This window comes from Papio anubis, chromosome 3 (assembly GCF_008728515.1).
Source record: "Papio anubis isolate 15944 chromosome 3, Panubis1.0, whole genome shotgun sequence".
Classification (NCBI taxonomy): Eukaryota; Metazoa; Chordata; class Mammalia; order Primates; family Cercopithecidae; genus Papio; species Papio anubis.
Window position 1 is genome coordinate 89,124,591 of NC_044978.1, and position 13,508 is coordinate 89,138,098.

The 13,508-nt window shown below is 38.4% G+C and overlaps 1 long non-coding RNA gene across 1 annotated transcript; it reads left to right on the forward strand.

The window, feature by feature from the left end:
- Positions 1 to 1,328: 1,328 nt before the first annotated feature.
- On the forward strand, positions 1,329 to 2,242 carry LOC116274163. The gene is made up of 3 exons (XR_004182749.1): positions 1,329 to 1,541; positions 1,812 to 1,870; positions 2,088 to 2,242. It is a non-coding gene; the product is annotated as an uncharacterized LOC116274163 (long non-coding RNA).
- Positions 2,243 to 13,508: the final 11,266 nt, after the last annotated feature.

Consider the following 13,508-nt stretch of genomic DNA (forward strand, 5'->3'; position numbering starts at 1 on the left):
TGCATAGATTCTGGAGAGCTAATATAAATCATGGTGACTAAAGTTAATAATAGTGTATTGTATACTTGAAGTTTGCTAAGAGCAGATCTTAGGTGTCCACAGGGAAAAATGTAACTATGTGAGGTGTTGTATTAGTCTGATTATAGCAATCATTTCACAATGTCTATGTATATCGAAACATTATATTGTATGCCTTAAATATATACAATATTTATTTGTCAAATATATCTCAATAAAGCTAGGGGAAAAGTATCCTAAACACTGTAAAATGTATGTTTCTCTTTATAGACACTAAAACGTTTTAGATATTATTCTCAATTATGTTATTGTAATAGTGTAATACAAATATGTTTTATTATACTATAATAAATATAAAAATTTTTAAATATAAAAATAATTGTTTTAAAGACAACAACAAGGAAGAACCGTAAGACCTGAGACTGTAAAACTCCTAGAAAAAAATATAAGAGAAAAGCTCCATGATAGTTGATCCATGAATTTCATGGATATGAGATCAAAAGCACAGGCAACAAAAACAAAAGTAACCAAGTGGGACAACATCAAACTAAAAAGCTCCTGCACAGCAAAAGAAAGAATTAGCAGAATAAACAGGCAACATGTGGAAGGGGAGAAAGTATTTGCAACCCATATATCTGATGAGGGATTAATCTCCAAAATATACAAAGAACTCCTACAACTCAATGGTAAAAAACAAACAAACTAATAACCCAATTAAAAATGGGCAAAAAACTTGAATGGACATTTCTCAAAAGAAGACATACAAATGGCCGACAGGCATAGGAAAAAATGCTCAGTGTCACTAGTTATTAGAGAAAAGCAAATCAAAATTACAATGAGATATTACCTAACATCTGTCAGAATGGCTACTATTTTTTTTTTCAAGACAAGTGTTAGCAGGTATTTGGAGAAATTGAAACCTTTGTGAGAACCATTGGTGGGAGAGCAAAGCGGTGGAGCCATTGTGGAAAGTAGTTTGGAGGTTCCTGAAACGATTTTAAATGTAGTCTTTCGATTTCCACTTATATCTGCATCAGTTTCAGTATTCTTTGCTTCAACATCCCAAGTGAGAAAATATGATTGGTTTAAGTGGGGGGAAAATAAACCCAAACCTCTAAACCTTAAAGTGATATCCTTGAGCAGCCAGCTTATATAAATGGACTTGAAGCAAGAAGGGGGAAATTGGGGTGACAGATAATTATAATAGATGTAAAATATGAATCAAATGTTAGTTACTGTTCTGATTCATAGTCTAGTGTGCCTTCTAGTAGATCACACATTGGGAAAAACAAGCAGTAGTGGGAAATTACCTTCTGGGAAATTCCAACAGCTAATCTCCAACAGCTAATGTAGGCCACAAATGGTAAATCAGTTACTTACGGATTCCATGTTCCATTATTTAAATGTACTACCAGTTAAGAGAAAACCACACCTTATTCTTAGACTTCTGTGGGCATCTTATGCTTAGATTTCGTTTCAAATCAGTGCCTTTTGCTCCACTGGGCAATTCCTAATAGAAAAATGTAGGTACTTTATCCTTTACTGATTTACACATATTTTAAACTTTTTTAGGAGATAAAAACCCTGTATGTTTTTCTGCCTTAAGACATAGAATTTTAGAGTTGGCGATTATCTTTGAGTTTAGACTAATTCTAATTTTATGAGTGAGGAAACGAAAGGTCCTGAATATTACAGTTACTACCCCAAGCTCCAGTAAATGGCTGGAGGCCATGACAGTCTAGGTCCTTAGTTTAGTTTGGCTCTAATACATGCAATAGCGCTTTATTTTCCAGTGACACTACATAAATGAAATGGAGTTTTTCCACGTGTGAATTTTCCAGATAACTAAAATGTAAGCACTAAATTAATTGTCAGCCATTTTTTGAAAAGTTTTAAGGTGGGTATTTTGCACTTTTCTGTCTTGAAAAACAAAGTAAATGGGTCCTCACTTAGCCTTTTATAGACGGCTCATTCAGTAGTATAAACATTACTTACTGTGTTATTATATAAGGAAATCCTTTTGAAATATGAAAAGCTGTATCAATAATGACTTTTCTGTGTCTTCATAGAAACTACATAAGTATCTGTTGGTGGAGTGATTCTACACATTTGCAATCATGCAGGAGACTGAGGTTCATGGCAACTATTTTTCTCAGAGGCTTAGAGACAAAAGTTGGAGTCTGGTTCAAATTGAAGGTTGATTCCAGACTGGCATAGTGCTGTGACATACATGTATTATTTTTATTAAAATATTATAAAATTCAGCTTTCTCTTTCCCATCCCCTCCCCTTCATCTTGCCCTTTTCCCCCATTTCCCTTTCTTTTTTTGAGCAATTCAGGCTTAAAAACATTAGGTAGAGCAGAGCCAGACAGGAATCAACAAAGGGACTGACTTGCATGAGGTGTCAAACCCAGGAAGAATGAGAAAGGCAACCACATTGGCAGGTGATGTCAATGTGAGAAGGGTGAGGAAGGCATCCACACAAGAAAAGGGGGCTGGAATGAGATGTCAGCTCCCAAGTGGTGTGAGAAAGGCTCCCACACATAGGGGAGCCTGGCATGGAGACCTGGAGCCCAAAAGAGTGAGGATGACACACTTGAGTGAGAGTAACCTGGCATCACGTGTCAGAGCCAGAGTCACATGAGGAGGGCTTTCAAATGGGTGCAGTGGAGAAGGGAGAGACTTGGCTCAGGATGTGAAAGGCTATGCAGGGTAAGGAAGGTCCTTACACAAGGGAGATATGTGGTATGGGATATCAGGGCCCAAAGAGAGTGAGGAGGGCATCTACCTGGAGAGGCAGTCCTGCAGTGAAGCAGAGCCTGAGGAGGGTGTCCATGCATGGGGGCAACTTATGGGTTTCAAAGCTGGAGTGGATTAAGGAGGGAGTCCATATAGGAAGGAGACCCCACTTGGGGTGTCAGAGTTCAACGAGGATAAAAAAGTCATCCATGCAAGGAAAGTAGCCTGATGTGGTATATAAGCCTGAGTAAGGAAGATGCACCATTTGGTGGGAAGGAGGTAACTCCGTCTCAGGAAGGCCGGGGGAGGTGGGGGGTTTCTATGTGGGAGAGGCAGGGCAGCAGATTGATGAAATAAACATGAAAAGGAGGAAACTAGGTTGGATTCTGTGGTGTTGGATTGGAATTGAAGGTGCCAATGTAACTCATGGATTTCAATATTTAGAGATAGATGTAGAAATTAATGCAGTTGTAAATATATATATGTGTATTTACACATATGTGTGTGCACATATGTATGTGTCCACATACACATACTTCCTATATCTAACCACTGATAGGGCCTTGGAGCAGTGACCACCCCATCCCTACACCCCACCTGCAATAGGAATCAGCACACCAAGCACCCAGATCATGGCTTAAAAATCAGTGTCCACTAAAAGGAGCCAAGTCTTCCTTGAAGAAATGACTGATTTCAGGGATGGGCTTGATGAAGTACTAGATGGGCCTGAAATATCTTGTCCTCAAAAGCAAGGAAGTGCCTTAGAAACATAGGGACATGTAAAGCACATGGGCATCAGCTTGAAGGAGCTCCTGCTGGTCATATCTGGGGCCCTTAAGCCTGGTAGTAACAGTAGTAAAAATTTATTATGCATGGCTTCAATTTATATAAGTAAATGAATACATAGAAAATTTGATGAGAAATAGAGTGTGGACCAAAATTTCAAAGTACCTCTCCACAAAATACTTAGTAATTCCAAAAAAAATATGTAATAACTTCACAATGGAGAAAGCTGACAGACTATACCTTAAGTGATTCAAGTTAATAGCCTCAATAGTGGGACAAATTGAAATTATTAGAGACCTGATAGAATGAAATTCTGTGATATTCCTGCCAAAGATGCAAAATCTGAATATAATCATAAGGAAACATCAGACAAATCCAATAGAAAAACATTTTACAAAATAAGTGGCCTATAATTTTGTTTTAAAAGGTGACGGTCATGAAATCAAAGAAAGGCTAAGGAATAATTCCAAACTGAAGGGACAAAAAAAGACATGACAAATACAACACACAATTCTGAAATAGATCCTTTTGCAATAAAGGACATTATTGGGACAAATGGAGAAATGCAAACGGGGTCTGTGAACTTGATACGGATTTGATGGTTGTAATGTAGAAATGATAATCTCTTGATTATAATGGTTATCCTATGGCTTATGTAGGAAGAATGTCTTTGTTTGTAAAGAATATACCTCCAAGTATTTGAGGGTGATGGGTCAGCCACTTACTGTCTAATGATTTAGGAAAATAACATTATTTGCATTGTACTTGTAATTTTTCTGTACATTTGACAGTATTTCAAAATTTTAAAAAAGTTTCAAAAAATATCCTCTTTTATGACTCGTGTCATTTTCTCAGCAAGGTCTTCTCTGACAATCCCTTTAAAACTGCAACCTCTGCCCAGCACTCCCATTCCTTTATCCTCATTTATTTTCCTCATAGTATTTATCCTCTTGCATTCCACATAATTTACTGATATATTTGCTCTCTACGACCCTACCCCCACTCCATTCCATTTCTAGAATGTAAGCTCCTTGAAGATAGGATGATTTGCTTTTGTTCACTATTGTAAATCAATGTGTAGAACAGTGGCCAGCATATGATATGTACTCAAATAGTCATTAAGTTACTGAATACAGTTGGTTGTTCAGGGACAGGTTCTATTTTTGCTCTATAAATTGATAGCTCTTTGTTCATCAAAAAACCCAGAAGGCTATTGAGTTTCATGAAGTTTAGGTCTAAGTATGTTAAACAAGGTAGAGAGTTAGGGATCTTTAGAACTCAATTTATTCCTTCATCCTAACTTCTAATTAAAAAAAAAAAAAAACCCAAAAGTATATAAATGGGTATCAATGAAGTAACAAATAGATTTCACAAGCTAGCAATAAAATACATTGCCATGCTTTGCATGCATATGTATGTGTGTGAGAGGTTCATTTAAAATCATCTATATCTTGTTTACATTGAGATTTTTGCCACATGGTTGTCAATAAAAACTTCCCAAATATTGATCATTTCTTAATATTCAACAGACTACTCCTTGCTAAATCAATATTTTGCTCCTTCATGGTTCATGAGTTTCACTTGTATTGAAAATGGCTGTTGTAAATATTTTTGAGTCATAGAAATTTAGCATTATTATGTACATTTAAGACTATTTTAAGTAAAGTTGTTCTAAAAATTGTTATTTAATTACAAATTAACATCAACCATTTATGGTATCTTTATATCTTATTGGTAGGCAGGTATGTGTTTTCAATTTATGATTTCAAATATCTGTGATATTTTAGTATCTGCCTTTTCCTTCTATCATTAGAATCTAACAAAGCAGAGATTTGGCTTTGTTTCTTATGACCTAAAAATATACTTCTTTGTCTAGAAATAGAACTGTTTGTTGACAGCATCACATATCTACAATGCAATTCTGAAACGAGGGCAATGTAATAGTTTCTTGCATAACAACAACAACAAAAAAAACTCCAAAAATCCCAGTAGTGCCTAGAGTGAACATTTCTGTTTTTTTGTGTGTGTTCCATTTGTGGTTCTGAAAATACTCATAAATTAGCATGATAATCACCAAGTTGTACATGGTGACTGAGGAACAATTTTCAATATTACATAACTGAATATATAAATCTAGATATAGCATCAGTTGACTGGGCTATCAGTTTTTTACATTATTATACAGATCTTACTTAAAAGACAATGTAAATTACAACATAAGTGATAGCAATGAAATTTTAAATGTTTTGTAAAATCTCATGGGGTAATATTAGTTTATCATATGCAAACCAATGCTCAAACATGATATGTAAAATTCATGATCCATTACTAAATCAAGTATTACTTTAAGAATTTCATTTAAAATTCCAGATGTTATTGTTTCAGCAGAGTGATAGTTTGGCAATTAAAATTAATTTTAAAATCTATTAAAAAGTTTTAATAAATCAAGCAATGTCCTCTCATTTGGCCTGCTGTCAATACAAATTAATGAAAATACTGATTATAACACAATTAGCAATTTTTCTAAAATGAAGAAAAAACAATTCTTACAAAATAAATATATAATAATGTATTCATTATATATATTTTTATACCATTCGGACATCACTGGCCTATCACTAGAATGCCAGACATGCCAAGCATAATTAAAATAAATCATCTTTTACATTTACTAACTTGCAGCTATTTAAAAGGAACATAGTTCTTTACTTTTAAAAATGTTATAAATATAATTTTGTCAGTGTAGGGTGATAAAACATTTTACTCAATAATTTGTTAACTTTTAACATGTAAATATTCAGGAAAATAGTAAGTATGCCTCCACAAATGCTGGGGTTAATTTGGTTTTTGCTTGGTTTTGTCTGTTTCTAAACTTTTATTTGAAGCTCGGGGGTACATGTGCAGGTTTGTTCTATTGGTAATCTCATGTCATGGGGGTTTGTTGTACAGATTATTTTACCATCCAAGTACAAAGCCTAGCACCCAATAGTTATTTTTTCTGATCCTTTCCCTCCTCCCACCCTCTACCCTCAGGAAGGCCCCAGAATGTGTTGTTCCTCTCTTTGTGTCTCATTTAGCTCCCACTTATAAGTAAGAACATGTGGTATTTGGTTTTCTCTTCCTGCAATAGTTTGGTAAGGATAATGGCCTCCAGCTCCATCCATGTTCCTCCAAAGGACATGATCTCATGCTTTTTCATAGCTGCATGGTATTCTGTGGTGTATATGTATGACATTTTCTTTATCCGGTCTACCATTGATGTGCATTTAGGTAGATTCCATGTCTTTACTATCATGAACAATGCTGCAATGAACATATATGTGCATGTGCCTTTATAATAGAACAATTTATATTCCTTTGGGTATATACTCTGTAATAGAATTTCTGAGTCAAATAGTAGTTCTGTTTTTAGCTCTTTGAGGAATTGCCACACTGCTTTCCACAATAGTTGAACTAACTTACACTCCCAGTAAGTCTATAAATGTTCCCTTCTCTCCACAACTTCGCCAGTATCTGTTATTTTTTTAAATTACTATTTAATAATGGCCATTCTGACTGGTGTGAGATGGTATCTCATTGTGATCTTGATTTGCATTTCTCTAATGATCAGTGATATTGAGCTTTTATTTCACATGCTTGATGGCCCCATATATGTTTTCTTTTGAAAAAGCATGTTTATGTCCTTTGCCCACTATTTAAAGGGGTTGTTTGTTTTTTTCTTGTAAATTTGTTTAAGTTCCTTATAAATACTAGTTAATAGAACTTGTCAGATGCATAGTTTGCAAATTTATTCTCCCATTCTGTAAGCTGTTTGCTCTGTTGATAATTTATTTTGTTGTGCAGAAGCTTTTTAATTAGATCCTATTTGTCAATTTTTGTTTTTGCTGTAATTGCTTGTGGCATCTTTGTCATGAAATATTGCCAGTTCCTATGTCCAGAATGGTATTGCCTAGGCTATCTTTCAGGATTGTTATAGTTTTGGGTTTTACATATCAGTTCGTAATCCATTGTGATTTGATTTTTGTATATGGTGTAAGAAAGGGCCCCACTTTCAGTCTTCTGCATATGGCTACCCAGTTATCCCAACATCATTTGTTGAGTAGGGAGTCCATTCCTCACTGCTTACTTTTGTCAGCCTTGTTGAATATCAGATGGTTGTAGGTGTGCTGCCTTATTTTTGGGCTCTTGATTCTGTTCCCTTGGTCTATGCATCTGCTTTCATACCAGTACCATGGCGTTTTGGTTACTATAGCCCTGTAGTATAGTTTGAATTCAGTTAGTGTGATGCCTCCTGCTTTGTTCTTTTTGCTTAGAATTGCCTTGATTATTCAAGCTCTGTTTTTGGTTCCATATGATTTTTTTATTTTATTTATTTATTTATTTATTTATTTATTTATTTATTTGAGGTGGAGTCTTGCTCTGTCACCAAGCTGGAGTCCAGTGGCCCGATCTCTGCTCACTGCAACCTCCACCTCCTGGGTGAAGCGATTCTCCTGCCTCAGACCCCTCAAGTAACTGGGACTATAGGCGTGCACCACCATGCCCAGCTAATTTTTGTATTTTTAGTAGAGACGGGGTTTCACCATGTTGGCCAGGATGGTCTTGATCTCCTTACGTCATGATCCGCTTTCCTCGGCCTCCCAAAGTGCTGAGATTACAGGTGTGAGCCACCACACCTGGCCTCCACATGAATTTTAAAACTGTTTTTTCTATTTCCGTGAAGAATGTAATTGGTAGTTTGATAGGAATAGCACTGAATCTATAAATTGCTTTGGGCAGTATGACCATTTTAAAGATATTGATTCTTACTATCCATGAGCATGGAATGTTTTTCAATTTTTTTGTGTCATCTCTGATTTCTTTGAGTAGTGTTTTGTAGCTTTCATTTTAGATATCTTTCACCTCCCTGGTGAGCTGTATTCCTAGGTATTTTATGCTTTTTGTGGCAACTGGGAATGGGATTTGGCTCTCAGCTTGGCTGTTGTTGGTGTATAGGAATACTAGTGATTTTTGTGTGTTGATTTTGTACCCTGAAAATTTGCTGATGTTGTTTATCAGCTGAAGAAGGTTTGGGGAGGAGACTATGGGATTTTCTAGCTGTAGGATCATGCCATCTGCAAACAGGGATAGATTGACTTCCTCTCTTCCTATTTGGATGCCCTTTATTTCTTGCTCTTACCTGATTGCCCTGGCCAGAACTTCCAATACTGCGTTGAATAGGTGTGGTGAGGGAGAGCATCCTTGTCTTGTGCCAGTTTTCAAGGGGAATGCTTCCAGCTTTTGCCCATTCAGTATGATGTTGGCTGTGGGTTTATCATAGATGGCTCTTATTATTTTGAGGTGTATCCCTTCAATACCTAGTTTATTGAGAGTTTTTAACATGAATGGATGTTAAATTTTATTCAAAGCATTTTCTGCATCTATTGAGGTGATCATGTGGTTTTGTCTTTAGTTCACTTATGTGATGAATCATGTTTATGGATTTGCATATGTCAAACCAACCTTGCATCCCAGGGATAAAGCCTACTTGATCATGGTGAATTAGCTTTTTGATAAGCTGCAGGATTCAGTTTGTTAGTATTTTGTTTGGATTTTTGCATCAATTTTCATTGAGAATATTGGCCTGAGGATTTGTTGTTGTTGTATCTCTGCCAGGTTTTGGTATCAGGATGATGCTGGTCTCATAGAATGAGTTGGGAAGGAGTTTCTCCTCTTGAATTTTTTGGAATCATCTCAGAAGGAATGGTACCAGCTCTTCTTTGTACATCTGGTAGAGTTTGAATGTGACTCCATCTGGTCCTGGGGTTTTCTTGGATGTTAGGCTATTTATTGCTGATTTAATTTCAGAGCTCATTACTGGTCTATTCAGGGAATCAATTTCTTCCTGGTTCAGTCTTAGGAGGGTATATGTGTCCATGAATTTATCCATTTCTTCTAGGTTTTCTAGTTTGTGTGTATAGAGGTGTACATGGTAGTCTCTGATGGTCATTTGTATTTTGGTGGTGTCAGTGGTAATATCCCCTTTGTCACTTCTAATTGTGTTTATTTGGATCTTCTCTTTTCTTCTTTATTAATCCAGCTAGCAATATATTTATCTTATTAATTTTTTCATAGAAACAACCCCTGGATTCATTGATCTTTTGACTGGCTTTTTGTGTCTCAATCTCCTCCAGTTCAGCTCTGATTTTGGTTATTTCTTATCTCCCACTAGCTTTAGGGTTGGTTTGCTCTTGCTTCTCCAGTTCTTTTAGTTGTAATGTTAGGTTGTTAATTTGAAATCTTTCTAATTTTTTGATATGGGCATTTAGTGCCATAAATTTCCATCTTAACACTGCCTTAACTGTGTCCCAGAGATTCTGATAATATTGTATTTTTGTCCTCATCAGTTTCAAAGAATTTCTTGATTTCTACCTTAATTTTGTTATTTACCCAAAAGTCATTTGGGAGCAGGTTATTTAATTCCTATGTAATTGTATGGTTTTGAGTGATTTTCTTTGTCCTGAATTCTACTTTTATTGCACTGTGATTCAAGAGAGTGGTTAACATGATTTCAGTTCTTTTACATTTGCTAAGGATTGTTTTATGTCTGACTTTGTGGTTGATTTTAGAATATGCACCATGTGGCAATGAAAAGAATGTATATTCTGTATTTTTGCAGGGAGAGTTCTGTAGATGTCCATCAGGCCTGTTTGGTCCTGTGTTGAGTTCAGGTTCTGAATATCTTTGTTATTTTTCTGCCTCAATGATTTGTCTAATACAGTCAGTGGGGTGTTGAAGTCTTCCACTAGTATTGTGTGTGAGTCTAAGTCTTTTGAAGGTCTCTGAGAACTTGTTTTATGAATATGGGTGCTCCTGTGTTGGGTGCATATATATTCAGGATATTAGGTCTTATTGTTGAATTGATTCATTTACCACTATGTAATGCCCTTCTTTGTCTTTCTTATCTTTGTTGGCTTAAGTTATATTTTGTCTGAAATTAGGACTGCAACCCCTGCTTTTTTCTGTTTTCCATTTGATTTTTCTTAATCCCTTTATTTTGAGCCTATGGTTGTCACTGCATGTGAGACGTGTCTGCTGAAGACAGGATATCACTGGGCCTTGCTTCTGTATCCAGCTTACCACTCTGTGCCTTTTAATTGGGGCATTTAGCCAGTTTCCATTCAAGGTTAGTATTGATATGTATGGATTCATCCGTCATTGTGTCGTTAGCTGGTTATTATGCTAACTTGTTTCTGTAGTTGCTTAATAGCATCACTGATCTGTGTATTTAGATGTGTTTTTGTAGCGGCTGGTAAAGATCTTTCCTTTCCATATTTAGTGCTTCTTTCAGTAGCTCTTGTAAGGAAGGTCTGGTGGTAACAAATTCTCTCTGCATTTGCTTGTCTGAAAAGGATCTTATTTCTTCTTTGCATGTGAAGTTTAGTTTGGGTTGATACGGAATTCTTGGTCGGAATTTCTTTTCTTTAAGAATGTTTTGAATCTAGGACCCCAATTTCTTCTGGCTTGTAGGGTTCCTACTGGGAGGTCCACTGTTAGTCTAATGGACTTCCCTTTGTAGGTGACCTGTCCTTCTCTCCAGCTGCCTTTAACATTTTTTTCTTCCATTTCAATCTTGGAAAAATCTATGATTATGTGTCTTGGGGATGATGTTGTGAATTATTTTATGGCAGTTCTCTGCATTTCCTGAATTTGAATGTTGGCTTCTCTAGCTAGGTTGGGGAAGTTCTCACTGATAATATCCTGAAATAAGGTTTCCAAGTTGCTTCCATTCTTCCCATCTCCTTCAGGGATGCCAGTAAGTTGTGGATTTGCTCTCTTTACATTCCTTTTCATTGTTTTTACTTTATTCTTGTCTGACTGTCTTATTTCAGGAAGCCAGTCCTCAAGCTCTGAGATTTTTTCCCCCACTTAGTCCGTTCTGCTGTTAATACTTGCAATTGCATTATGAAATTCTTGTAGCGTGTTTTTCAGCTCTATCAGGTCAGTTATGTTTTTTTCTATGCTGGCTATTTTGTCTGTCAGCTCTTGTGTCACTTTATTGTGATTCTTAGCTTCCTTAGATTGGGCTTCAATGTTCTCCCGAATCTTGATGATCTTCATGCCTAGCCATAAATTATATTTGTCATTCTGGCCATCTCAGCCCAGTTATGAACCCTTGATGGAGGACTACTGTGATCATTTGGAGGAAAGAAGGCACTCTGACTTTTTCAGCTGTCAGAGTTCTTGTGACGCTTCTTTCTCATCTGTGTGGGCTAATAATGTTCTTTCAATATTTGAAGTTGCTGTTTTTGGATGAGGTTTTATTTATTTTATCCTATTTGATGACCTTGGGGGTTTGATCGTGGTATAACATGGGTTCAGTCGACTGGCTTCATTTCTGAAAGATTTTAGGGGGCTAAGGCTCAGCTCAGGACTCCTGGACTCCATGCTCTAGCTCTAGGGGACTGGTATTGAGCCCCAGCTTTGTTCTCTGGCTTCTTGAATTTAGGAACCTGCTGCACTGTAGGAGCTGGGGTGCTCCCAGACTGCAATTCACAACACTCCAATGGGTGGTGCCAGCCAAAACACTTCATAGGGTGGTGGTAGCAGAATTTATGCTCATGTGCACAAGTCAGCAGCAGAGGCGGCAGCAGCACAGCACAGGGGTTGCATAGTCGTTATCTGTGTCAGGGTGCTAGTGGGTGCCAGGGTGCTGGCTGCTGTGCTGGCATTCACAGCAGCTGTGGTGGCAGCGCCGCTCAAGGGGGCAGGGGACCCTTGCTGGTGACTGTTTACATGTTCATACCTGTGGTGGTATTAGCACAGGGGTGGGGCACCAGTGGGTACAGGACTGTGTGTGCCCTCTGTGCTTGTTCCTGTAGGTGGAGGTGGCCCTCAGGGTGGAGGTGGATCCACTGTCTTCCATGCCTATGTTTCACGCTAGCAGCAGTGTCAGCACAGGGCTGGGGCACTAGCCAGGGCAGGGCTAGTGGGCTTGTGTCTGCCAATGCTCCAACGACAATGGCAATGCAGTTGGGGAAAGGATGGGTGCACTTATGCAGGCAGCAGTGGCATGGCAGGGTGCACGTGTACACACGCACTGCTAAGAAAGGAAAGGTAAGGTCCACCCGTGCCAGCAAAGTGATGCAGAGGGATGGAGTGAGTGCATGCAGGCAAAGCACACAGGGCAGGCTGCCAAGTGGCGAGGGTGCAGGTTGGCTGGTGAGGGTCTGCCAGCCTTTCTGCTAGAGCACTCTGCTGGTCAGGCCACGTCCATTAGCCAGAAGCTATAATGTGGGTCCGTAGGAAGTACCTGGGGGGCTGCACTGCAAGCAGGCGTGTCCAGGCCAGGTCCCCAGAAGAGACCAGCAGAATGAAGGGTGCTCAGGTCAGATGGCCCCTTGTCACGGGCAAGACCACCCAGCAGAGTTCAGGTCGGACAGTACCACCAGGGCTCAAGTCTCCTATAGGCATCCCTGGCTATGCTCCACTAAGGACGCTCCCACATCAAACCAACTGGGCTCCATGCTGGCTGTAGCTCTGCCCCAACCACCTATCAAAGCAGCTCCCCCTGCCAACACAAGTGTCCATGGTGATCACAGGGTCTCCTCCTGCCAGGATTCCAGAGTCCAGTGGCCAGAATGGGTTGCTCCTTGCCTGTTCAAGCCAACCCTTCCCCAGGAGTTGCTGGGGACCAGGAATGAGTCTTGGTGAACAGTAGCCCTGTGCAAGGTTCCCAGTTTCCTTCCCCTTCAGCTCAGCATCTGTGTCTTTTCTCCGTCTGCTCTCAATGGCTTCCCTCTGAAGTTCTGCTAGGAGCATACCAGTCTTCCCGACGTCTCGGTCACTCGGTTGCAGATGTTTCTCCTGCCTGCATCTAGTTGGCCATCTTAGAGCAGGAAAAAACAGGCTGATTTGTTAAAAATCATTACATAAATGTGTAAGTTAGTTTTTTTTTACTCTAAACAAACTGAGGATTTATATC